Consider the following 11,455-nt stretch of genomic DNA (forward strand, 5'->3'; position numbering starts at 1 on the left):
GATGCATCTCCTCTGTGGGGCATAAAAACCAACTGAAAGGAAGAAAACAACTTTATTTGTCTGCACCAATTGTCAGGGTTGTTGTGCCTTACCCTCGGGTGCTTCACTGGTGACCATTTGAGGAAGGAACTATCTTGGTGAGCCGGTTTGCCTGAGTGGAAAAGAAGAAAATAACCGTAGGAAGAAGCACTCACTTCGCGTTTCTTAACCTTAGCTGCCTCCTTGGTGTTGCAGATTGAGGAGTGTCTGCTCATACATCTCCTGTGTGGGGCATAAAGACCACCTGAAAGGAAGAAAACAACCTTATTTGTCTGCACCAGTCGTCAGGGTTGTTGTGCCTTACCCTCGGGCGCTTTCCTGGTGTCCTTTTGCTGGAGGAACTACCTTGGGAAGGCGTGGATGTTGCCTGAGTGGAAAAGAAGAAAATAACCGTAGGACCAAGCGCTATCATTGCGTGCTTCTTACCCTTAGCCGCCTCCTTGGTGTTGCTGATTGTGGAGTGCCTGTCGTACATCTTCGCTGTGGGGCGTAAAGACCACCTAAAGGGAAGAAAACAACTATATTTGTCTCAACGAATTGAAGGGTTGTTGTGCCTTACCCTCGGGTGCTTCACTGGTGACCGTTTGCTGAAGGAATTATCTTGGGAAGGTGTTGTTGCCTGAGTGGAAAAGAATAACTGTAGGAACAAGCGCTATCACTTCGTGCTTCTTAACCTTAGCCGCCTCCTTGGTGCGGTAATTTGTGGAGTGCCTGCTGATGCATCTCCACTGTGGGGCATAAAGACCAACTGAAAGGAAGAGAACAACTTTATTTGCCTGCACCAATTGTCACGGTTGTTGTACCTTACCCTCGGGTGCTTCAATGGTGACCATTTGCTGAAGGAACTATCTTGGTAAGGCGTTGTTGCCTGAGTGGAAAAGAAAATAACCGCAGGAACAAGCGCTATCACTGCGTGCTTCTTACCCTTAACCGCCTCCTTGGTGTTGCAGATTGTGGAGTGCCTGCTCATACATCTCCTCTGTGGGGCATAAAGACCAACTGAATGGAAGAAACCAACTTTATTTGTCTGCACCAATTGTCAGGGTTGTTGTGCCTTAGCTTCGGGCGCTTCACTGGTGACCGTTTGCTGAAGGAACTATCTTGGTAAGGCGTTGTTGCCTGAGTGGACAAGAAGAAAATAACCGTAGGAACAAGTGCTGTCATTGCGTGCTTCTTACCCTTAGCTGCCTCCTTTTGTCACATTGTGGAGTGCCTGCTCATACATCTCCTCTGTGGGGCGTATCGACCACCTAAAGGGAAGAAAAACTTTATTTGTCTGCACCAATTGTCAGGGTTGTTGTGCCTTACCCTCGGGTGCTTCACTGGTGACCGTCTGCAGAAGGAACTACCTTGGAAAGGCGTTGTTGTTGCCTGAGTGGTAAAGACAAAAATAACCGTAGGAACAAGCGCTGTCATTGCGTGCTTCTTACCCTTAGCCGCCTCCTTGGTGTTGCAGATTGTGGAGTGCCTGCTCATACATCTCTGTAGGGCGTAAAGACCACCTAAAGGGATGAAAACAACTTTATTTGTCTGCACCAATTGTCAGGGTTGTTGTGCTTTACCCCACGGGTGCTTCACTGGTGACCGTTTTCTGAAGGAACTACCTTGGGAAGGCGTTGATGCCTGAGTGGAAAAGAAGAAAATAACCGTAGGAAGAAGCGCTATCACTTCGTGCTTCTTAACCTTAGCCGCCTCCTTGGTGTTGCAGATTGTGGAGTGCCTGCTCATACATCTCCTTTGTGGGGCGTAAAGACCACCTAAAGGGAAGAAAACAACATTATTTGTCTGCTGCAATTGTCAGGGTTGTTGTGCCTTACCCTCGGGTGCTTCACTCTTGACCTTTTGCTGAAGGAACTACCTTGGGAAGGCATTGTTGCCTGAGTGAAAAAGAAGAAAATAACTGTAGGAACAAGCGCCATCACTACGTGCTTCTTACCTTAGCCGTCTCTTTGGTGTTGCAGATTGAGGAGCGCCTGCTCATACATCTCTGTGGGGCATAAACACCACCTGAAAGGAAGAAAACAACCTATTTGTCTGCACCAGTCGTCAGGGTTGTTGTGCCTTACCCTCGGGTGCTTCACTGGTGACCGTTTGCTGAAGGAATTTTCTTGGGAAGGTGTTGTTGCCTGAGTGGAAAAGAAAATAAGTGTAGGATCAAGCGCTATCACTTCGTGCTTCTTAACCTTAGCCGCCTCCTAGGTGTGGTAATTTGTGGAGTGCCTGCTGATGCATCTCCTCTGTGGGGCATAAAGACCAATTGAAAGGAAGAGAACAACTTTATTTGTCTGCACCATTGAAGGGTTGTTGTGCCTTACCCTCGGGTGCTTCACTGGTGACCGTTTGCTGAAGGAACTAAGGACGGCGTTGTTGTTTCCTGAGTGGATAAGAGAAAATAACTGTAGGAACAAGCGCTATCACTTCGTGCTTCTTAACCTTAGCCGCCTCCTAGGTGTGGTAATTTGTGGAGTGCCTGCTGATGCATCTCCTCTGTGGGGCATAAAGACCAATTGAAAGGAAGAGAACAACTTTATTTGTCTGCACTATTGAAGGGTTGTTGTGCCTTACCCTCGGGTGCTTCACTGGTGACCGTTTGCTGAAGGAACTACCTTGGGACGGCGTTGTTGTTTCCTGAGTGGATAAGAAAAAATAACCGTAGAAACAAACGCTGTCATTGCGTGCTTCTTACCCTTAGCCGCCTCCTTGGTGCTGCAGATTGTGGAGTGCCTGCTCATACATCTCCTGTGTGGGGCGTAAAGACCAACTAAAGCGAAGAAAACAACTTTATTTGTCTGCACCAATTGAAGGGTTGTTGTGCCTTACCCTTGGGTGCTTCACTGGTGACCGTTTCCTGAAGCAACTACCTTGGGAAGGCGTTGTTGTAGTTTGAGTGAAAAAGAAGAAAATAACCGTAGGAACAAGCACTGTCACTGCGTGCTTCTTACCCTTAGCCGCCTCCTTGGTGCTGCAGATTGTGGAGTGCCTGCTCATACATCTCCTCTGTGGGGAGTAAAGACCACCTAAAGGGAAGAAAACAACTTTATTTGTCTGCACCAAAGTCAGGGTTGTTGTGCCTTACCCTCGGGTGCTTCACTCTTGAACTTTTGCTGAAGGAACTACCTTGAAAAGGTTATGAGTGGAAAAGAAGAAAAGAACCTTACGATCAAGTGCTATCAGTGTGTGCTTCTTACCCTTAGCAGCCTCCTTGGTGTGGTAGTTTGTGGAGTGCCTGCTGATGCATCTCCTCTGTGGGGCATAAAGACCTACTGAATGGAAGAAACCAACTTTATTTGTCTGCACCAATTGTCAGGGTTGTTGTGCCTTACCCTCGGGTGCTTCACTGGTGACCGTCTGCAGAAGGAACTACCTTGGGAAGGCATTGTTGTTGCGTGAGTGGAAAAGACGAAAATAACCGTAGGAACAAGCGCTGTCATTGCGTGCTTCTTACCCTTAGCCGCCTCCTTGGTGTTGCAGATTGTGGTGTGCCTGCTCATACATCTCTGTGGGGCGTAAAGACCACCTAAAGGGAAGAAAACAACTTGATATGTCTGCACCAATTGTCAGGGTTGTTGTGCCTTACCCTTGGGAGCTTCACTGGCGACCGTTAGCTGAAGGAACTACCTTGGGAAGGCATTGATGCCTGAGTGGAAAAGAAGAAAATAACCGTAGGAAGAAGCGCTATCACTTCGTGCTCCTTAACCTTAGCCGCCTCCTTGGTGTTGCATATTGTGGATCGCCTGCTTATACATCTCCTTTGTGGGGCGTAAAGACCACCTAAAGGGAAGAAAACAAAATTATTTGTCTGCAGCAATTGTCAGGGTTGTTGTGCCTTACTCTCGGGTGCTTCACTCTTGACCTTTTGCTGAAGAAACTACCTTGGGAAGGCGTTGTTGCCTGAGTGTAAACGAAGAAAATAACTGCAGGAACAAGCACTATCACTACGTGCTTCTTACCTTAGCCGCATCCTTGGTGTTGCAGATTGTGGAGTGCCTGCTCATACATCTCTGTTAGGCATAAAGACCACCTGAAAGGAAGAAAACAACCTTATTTGTCTGCACCAGTCGTCAGGGTTGTGTGCCCTACCCTCGGGTGCTTCACTGGTGACCGTTTGCTGAAGGAATTATCTTGGGAAGGTGTTGTTGCCTGAGTGGAAAAGAAAATAACTGTAGGAACAAGCGCTATAACTTCGTGCTTCTTAACCTTAGCCACCTCCTTGGTGTGGTAATTTGTGGAGTGCCTGCTGATGCATCTCCTCTGTGGGGCATAAAAACCAACTGAAAGGAAGAAAACAACTTTATTTGTCTGCACCAATTGTCAGGGTTGTTGTGCCTTACCCTCGGGTGCTTCACTGGTGACCATTTGCGGAAGGAACTATCTTGGTGAGGCGGTTTGCCTGAGTGGAAAAGAAGAAAATAACCGTAGGAAGAAGCACTCACTTCGCGCTTCTTAACCTTAGCCGCCTCCTTGGTGTTGCAGATTGAGGAGTGCCTGCTCATACATCTCCTGTGTGGGGCATAAAGACCACCTGAAAGGAAGAAAACAACCTTATTTGTCTGCACCAGTCGTCAGGGTTGTTGTGCCTTACCCTCGGGCGATTTCCTGGTGTCCTTTTGCTGGAGGAACTACCTTGGGAAGGCGTTGATGTTGCCTGAGTGGAAAAGAAGAAAATAACCGTAGGACCAAGCGCTATCATTGCGTGCTTCTTACCCTTAGCCGCCTCCTTGGTGTTGCAGATTGTGGAGTGCCTCCTCATACATCTCATCTGTGGGGCGTAAAGACCACCTAAAGGGAAGAAAACAACTTTATTTGTCTGCACCAATTGTCAGGGTTGTTGTGCCTTACCCTCGGGTGCTTCACTGGTGACTGTTTACTGAAGGAATTATCTTGGGAAGGTGTTGTTGCCTGAGTGGAAAAGAATATAACTGTAGAAACAAGCGCTATCACTTGGTGCTTCTTAACCTTAGCTGCCTCCTTGGTGTTGCAGATTGTGGAGTGCCTGCTCATACATCTCTGTGGGGCATAAAGACCACCTAAAGGAAAAGAAAACAACTTTATTTGTCTGCACCAATTGAAGGGTTGTTGTGCCTTACCCTCGGGTGCTTCACTGGTGACCGTTTGCTGAAGGAATTATCTTAGGAAGGTGTTGTTGCCTGAGTGGAAAAGAAGAAAATAACCGTAGGACCAAGCACTATCATTGCATGCTTCTTACCCTTAGCCGCCTCCTTGGTGTTGCTGATTGTGGAGTGCCTGCTCATACATCTCTTCTGTGGGGCGTAAAGACCACCTAAAGGGAAGAAAACAACTATATTTGTCTGCACCAATTGAAGGGTTGTTGTGCCTTACCCTCAGGTGCTTCACTGGTGACCGTTTGCTGAAGGAATTATCTGGGAAGGTGTTGATACCTGAGTGGAAAAGAAAATACCTGTAGGAACAAGCGCTATCACTTCGTGCTTCTTAACCTTAGCCGCCTCCTTGGTGTGGTAATTTGTGGAGTGCCTGCTGATGCATCTCCTCTGTGGGGCATAAAGACCAACTGAAAGGAAGAGAACAACTTTATTTGTCTGCACCAATTGTCAGGGTTGTTGTGCCTTACCGTCGGGTGCTTCACTGGTGACCATTTGCTGAAGGAACTATCTTGGTAAGGCGTTGTTGCCTGAGTGGAAAAGGAAATAACCGCAGAAAAAAGCGCTATCACTGCGTGCTTCTTACCCTTAGCCGCCTCCTTGGTGTTGCAGATTGTGGAGTGCCTGCTCATACATCTCTGTGGGGCGTAAAGACCACCTAAAGGGAAGAAAACAACTTAATTTGTCTGCACCAATTGTCAGGGTTGTTGTGCCTTACCCTCGGGTGCTTCACTGGTGACCGTTTGCAGAAGGAACTACCTTGGGAAGGCGTTGTTCTTGCCTGAGTGGAAAAGACGAAAATAACCGTAGGAACAAGCGCTGTCATTGCGTGCTTCTTATCCTTAGCCGCCTCTTTGGTGTCGCAGATTGTGGAGTGCCTGTTCATACATCTCCTCTGTGGGGCGTAAAGACCACCTAAAGGGAAGAAAACAACTTTATTTGTCTGCACCAACTGTCAGGGTTGTTGTGCCTTACCCTCGGGTGCTTCACTGATGACCATGTGCGGAAGGAAGTATCTTGGTAAGGCGGTTTTCCTGAGTGGAAAAGAAGAAAATACCCGTAGGAAGAAGCGCTCAATTCGTGCTTCTTAGCCTGAGCTGCCTCCTTGGTGTTGCAGATTGTGGAGTGCCTGCTCATACATCTCTGTGGGGCATAAAGACCACCTAAAGGAAAAGAAAACAACTTTATTTGTCTGCACCAATTGAAGGGTTGTTGTGCCTTACCCTCGGGTGCTTCACTGGTGACCGTTTGCTGAAGGAATTATCTTAGGAAGGTGTTGTTGCCTGATTGGAAAAGAAGAAAATAACCGTAGGACCAAGCACTATCATTGCATGCTTCTTACCCTTAGCCGCCTCCTTGGTGTTGCTGATTGTGGAGTGCCTGCTCATACATCTCCTCTGTGGGGCGTAAAGACCACCTAAAGGGAAGAAAACAACTATATTTGTCTGCACCAATTGAAGGGTTGTTGTGCCTTACCCTCGGGTGCTTCATTGGTGACCGTCTGCAGAAGGAACTACCTTGGAAAGGCGTTGTTGTTGCCTGAGTGGTAAAGACAAAAATAACCGTAGGAACAAGCGCTGTCATTGCGTGCTTCTTACCCTTAGCCGCCTCCTTGGTGTTGCAGATTGTGGAGTGCCTGCTCATACATCTCTGTAGGGCGTAAAGACCACCTAAAGGGATGAAAACAACTTTATTTGTCTGCACCAATTGTCAGGGTTGTTGTGCTTTACCCCACGGGTGCTTCACTGGTGACCGTTTTCTGAAGGAACTACCTTGGGACGGCGTTGTTGTTTCCTGAGTGGATAAGAAAAAATAACCGTAGAAACAAACGCTGTCATTGCGTGCTTCTTACCCTTAGCCGCCTCCTTGGTGCTGCAGATTGTGGAGTGCCTGCTCATACATCTCCTGTGTGGGGCGTAAAGACCAACTAAAGCGAAGAAAACAACTTTATTTGTCTGCACCAATTGAAGGGTTGTTGTGCCTTACCCTTGGGTGGTTCACTGGTGACCGTTTCCTGAAGCAACTACCTTGGGAAGGCGTTGTTGTAGTTTGAGTGAAAAAGAAGAAAATAACCGTAGGAACAAGCACTGTCACTGCGTGCTTCTTACCCTTAGCCGCCTCCTTGGTGCTGCAGATTGTGGAGTGCCTGCTCATACATCTCCTCTGTGCGGCATAAAGACCACCTAAACTGAAGAAAACAACTTTATTTGTCTGTACCAGTTGTCAGGGTTGTTGTGCCTTACCCTCGGGCGCTGCACTGGTGACAGTTTGCGGAAGGAACAACTTTGGGAAGGCGTTGTTCCCTGAGTGGAAAAGAAAATAACCGTAGGAACAAGCGCTGTCACTGCGTGCTTCTTACCCTTAGCCGCCTCCTTGGTGTTGCAGATTGTCGAGTGCCTGCTCATACATCTCCTCTGTGGGGAGTAAAGACCACCTAAAGGGAAGAAAACAACTTTATTTGTCTGCACCAAAGTCAGGGTTGTTGTGCCTTACCCTCGGGTGCTTCACTCTTGAACTTTTGCTGAAGGAACTACCTTGAAAAGGTTATGAGTGGAAAAGAAGAAAAGAACCTTACGATCAAGTGCTATCAGTGTGTGCTTCTTACCCTTAGCAGCCTCCTTGGTGTGGTAGTTTGTGGAGTGCCTGCTGATGCATCTCCTCTGTGGGGCATAAAGACCTACTGAATGGAAGAAACCAACTTTATTTGTCTGCACCAATTGTCAGGGTTGTTGTGCCTTACCCTCGGGTGCTTCACTGGTGACCGTCTGCAGAAGGAACTACCTTGGGAAGGCATTGCTGTTGCGTGAGTGGAAAAGACGAAAATAACCGTAGGAACAAGCGCTGTCATTGCGTGCTTCTTACCCTTAGCCGCCTCCTTGGTGTTGCAGATTGTGGTGTGCCTGCTCATACATCTCTGTGGGGCGTAAAGACCACCTAAAGGGAAGAAAACAACTTGATTTGTCTGCACCAATTGTCAGGGTTGTTGTGCCTTACCCTTGGGAGCTTCACTGGCGACCGTTAGCTGAAGGAATTATCTTGGGAAGGTGTTGTTGCCTGAGTGGAAAAGAAAATAACTGTAGGAACAAGCGCTATAACTTTGTGCTTCTTAACCTTAGCCACCTCCTTGGTGTGGTAATTTGTGGAGTGCCTGCTGATGCATCTCCTCTGTGGGGCATAAAAACCAACTGAAAGGAAGAAAACAACTTTATTTGTCTGCACCAATTGTCAGGGTTGTTGTGCCTTACCCTCGGGTGCTTCACTGGTGACCATTTGCGGAAGGAACTATCTTGGTGAGGCGGTTTGCCTGAGTGGAAAAGAAGAAAATAACCGTAGGAAGAAGCACTCACTTCGCGCTTCTTAACCTTAGCTGCCTCCTTGGTGTTGCAGATTGAGGAGTGCCTGCTCATACATCTCCTGTGTGGGGCATAAAGACCACCTGAAAGGAAGAAAACAACCTTATTTGTCTGCACCAGTCGTCAGGGTTGTTGTGCCTTACCCTCGGGCGCTTTCCTGGTGTCCTTTTGCTGGAGGAACTACCTTGGGAAGGCGTTGATGTTGCCTGAGTGGAAAAGAAGAAAATAACCGTAGGACCAAGCGCTATCATTGCGTGCTTCTTACCCTTAGCCGCCTCCTTGGTGTTGCAGATTGTGGAGTGCCTCCTCATACATCTCATCTGTGGGGCGTAAAGACCACCTAAAGGGAAGAAAACAACTTTATTTGTCTGCACCAATTGTCAGGGTTGTTGTGCCTTACCCTCGGGTGCTTCACTGGTGACTGTTTACTGAAGGAATTATCTTGGGAAGGTGTTGTTGCCTGAGTGGAAAAGAATATAACTGTAGAAACAAGCGCTATCACTTCGTGCTTCTTAACCTTAGCTGCCTCCTTGGTGTTGCAGATTGTGGAGTGCCTGCTCATACATCTCTGTGGGGCATAAAGACCACCTAAAGGGAAGAAAACAACTTTATTTGTCTGCACCAATTGAAGGGTTGTTGTGCCTTACCCTCAGGTGCTTCACTGGTGACCGTTTGCTGAAGGAATTATCTGGGAAGGTGTTGATACCTGAGTGGAAAAGAAAATACCTGTAGGAACAAGCGCTATCACTTCGTGCTTCTTAACCTTAGCCGCCTCCTTGGTGTGGTAATTTGTGGAGTGCCTGCTGATGCATCTCCTCTGTGGGGCATAAAGACCAACTGAAAGGAAGAGAACAACTTTATTTGTCTGCACCAATTGTCAGGGTTGTTGTGCCTTACCGTCGGGTGCTTCACTGGTGACCATTTGCTGAAGGAACTATCTTGGTAAGGCGTTGTTGCCTGAGTGGAAAAGGAAATAACCGCAGAAAAAAGCACTATCACTGCGTGCTTCTTACCCTTAGCCGCCTCCTTGGTGTTGCAGATTGTGGAGTGCCTGCTCATACATCTCTGTGGGGCGTAAAGACCACCTAAAGGGAAGAAAACAACTTAATTTGTCTGCACCAATTGTCAGGGTTGTTGTGCCTTACCCTCGGGTGCTTCACTGGTGACCGTTTGCAGAAGGAACTACCTTGGGAAGGCATTGTTCTTGCCTGAGTGGAAAAGACGAAAATAACCGTAGGAACAAGCGCTGTCATTTCGTGCTTCTTATCCTTAGCCGCCTCTTTGGTGTCGCAGATTGTGGAGTGCCTGTTCATACATCTCCTCTGTGGGGCGTAAAGACCACCTAAAGGGAAGAAAACAACTTTATTTGTCTGCACCAACTGTCAGGGTTGTTGTGCCTTACCCTCGGGTGCTTCACTGATGACCATGTGCGGAAGGAAGTATCTTGGTAAGGCGGTTTTCCTGAGTGGAAAAGAAGAAAATACCCGTAGGAAGAAGCGCTCAATTCGTGCTTCTTAGCCTGAGCTGCCTCCTTGGTGTTGCAGATTGTGGAGTGCCTGCTCATACATCTCTGTGGGGCATAAAGACCACCTAAAGGAAAAGAAAACAACTTTATTTGTCTGCACCAATTGAAGGGTTGTTGTGCCTTACCCTCGGGTGCTTCACTGGTGACCGTTTGCTGAAGGAATTATCTTAGGAAGGTGTTGTTGCCTGATTGGAAAAGAAGAAAATAACCGTAGGACCAAGCACTATCATTGCATGCTTCTTACCCTTAGCCGCCTCCTTGGTGTTGCTGATTGTGGAGTGCCTGCTCATACATCTCTGTGGGGCGTAAAGACCACCTAAAGGGAAGAAAACAACTATATTTGTCTGCACCAATTGAAGGGTTGTTGTGCCTTACCCTCGGGTGCTTCATTGGTGACCGTTTGCTGAAGGAATTATCTGGGAAGGTGTTGTTGCCTGAGTGGAAAAGAAAATACCTGTAGGAACAAGCGCTATCACTGCGTGCTTCTTACCCTTAGCCGCCTCCTTGGTGTTGCAGATTGTGGAGTGCCTGCTCATACATCTCTGTGGGGCGTAAAGACCACCTAAAGGGAAGAAAACAACTTAATTTGTCTGCACCAATTGTCAGGGTTGTTGTGCCTTACCCTCGGGTGCTTCACTGGTGACCGTTTGCAGAAGGAACTACCTTGGGAAGGCGTTGTTCTTGCCTGAGTGGAAAAGACGAAAATAACCGTAGGAACAAGCGCTGTCATTGCGTGCTTCTTACCCTTAGCCGCCTCCTTGGTGTTGCAGATTGTGGAGTGCCTCCTCATACATCTCATCTGTGGGGCGTAAAGACCACCTAAAGGGAAGAAAACAACTTTATTTGTCTGCACCAATTGTCAGGGTTGTTGTGCCTTACCCTCGGGTGCTTCACTGGTGACTGTTTACTGAAGGAATTATCTTGGGAAGGTGTTGTTGCCTGAGTGGAAAAGAAAATAACTGTAGAAACAAGCGCTATCACTTCGTGCTTCTTAACCTTAGCTGCCTGCTTGGTGTTGCAGATTGTGGAGTGCCTGCTCATACATCTCTGTGGGGCGTAAAGACCACCTAGAGGAAAAGAAAACAACTTTATTTGTCTGCACCAATTGAAGGGTTGTTGTGCCTTACCCTCGGGTGCTTCACTGGTGACCGTTTGCTGGAGGAACTACCTTGGGAAGGCGTTGATATTGCCTGAGTGGAAAAGAAGAAAATAACCGTAGGACCAAGCACTATCATTGCGTGCTTCTTACCCTTAGCCGCTTGTTTTATGTTGCTGATTGTGGAGTGCCTGCTCATACATCTCCTCTGTGGGGCGTAAAGACCACTTAAAAAGAAGAAAACAACTATATTTGTCTGCACCAATTGAAGGGTTGTTTTGCCTTACCCTCGGGTGCTTCACTGGTGACCGTTTGCTGAAGG

The sequence above is a fragment of the Amblyomma maculatum genome, unplaced genomic scaffold, assembly GCF_055883805.1.
Source record: "Amblyomma maculatum isolate TAMU_Amacu unplaced genomic scaffold, ASM5588380v1 scaffold_45, whole genome shotgun sequence".
NCBI classification, from domain to species: Eukaryota; Metazoa; Arthropoda; class Arachnida; order Ixodida; family Ixodidae; genus Amblyomma; species Amblyomma maculatum.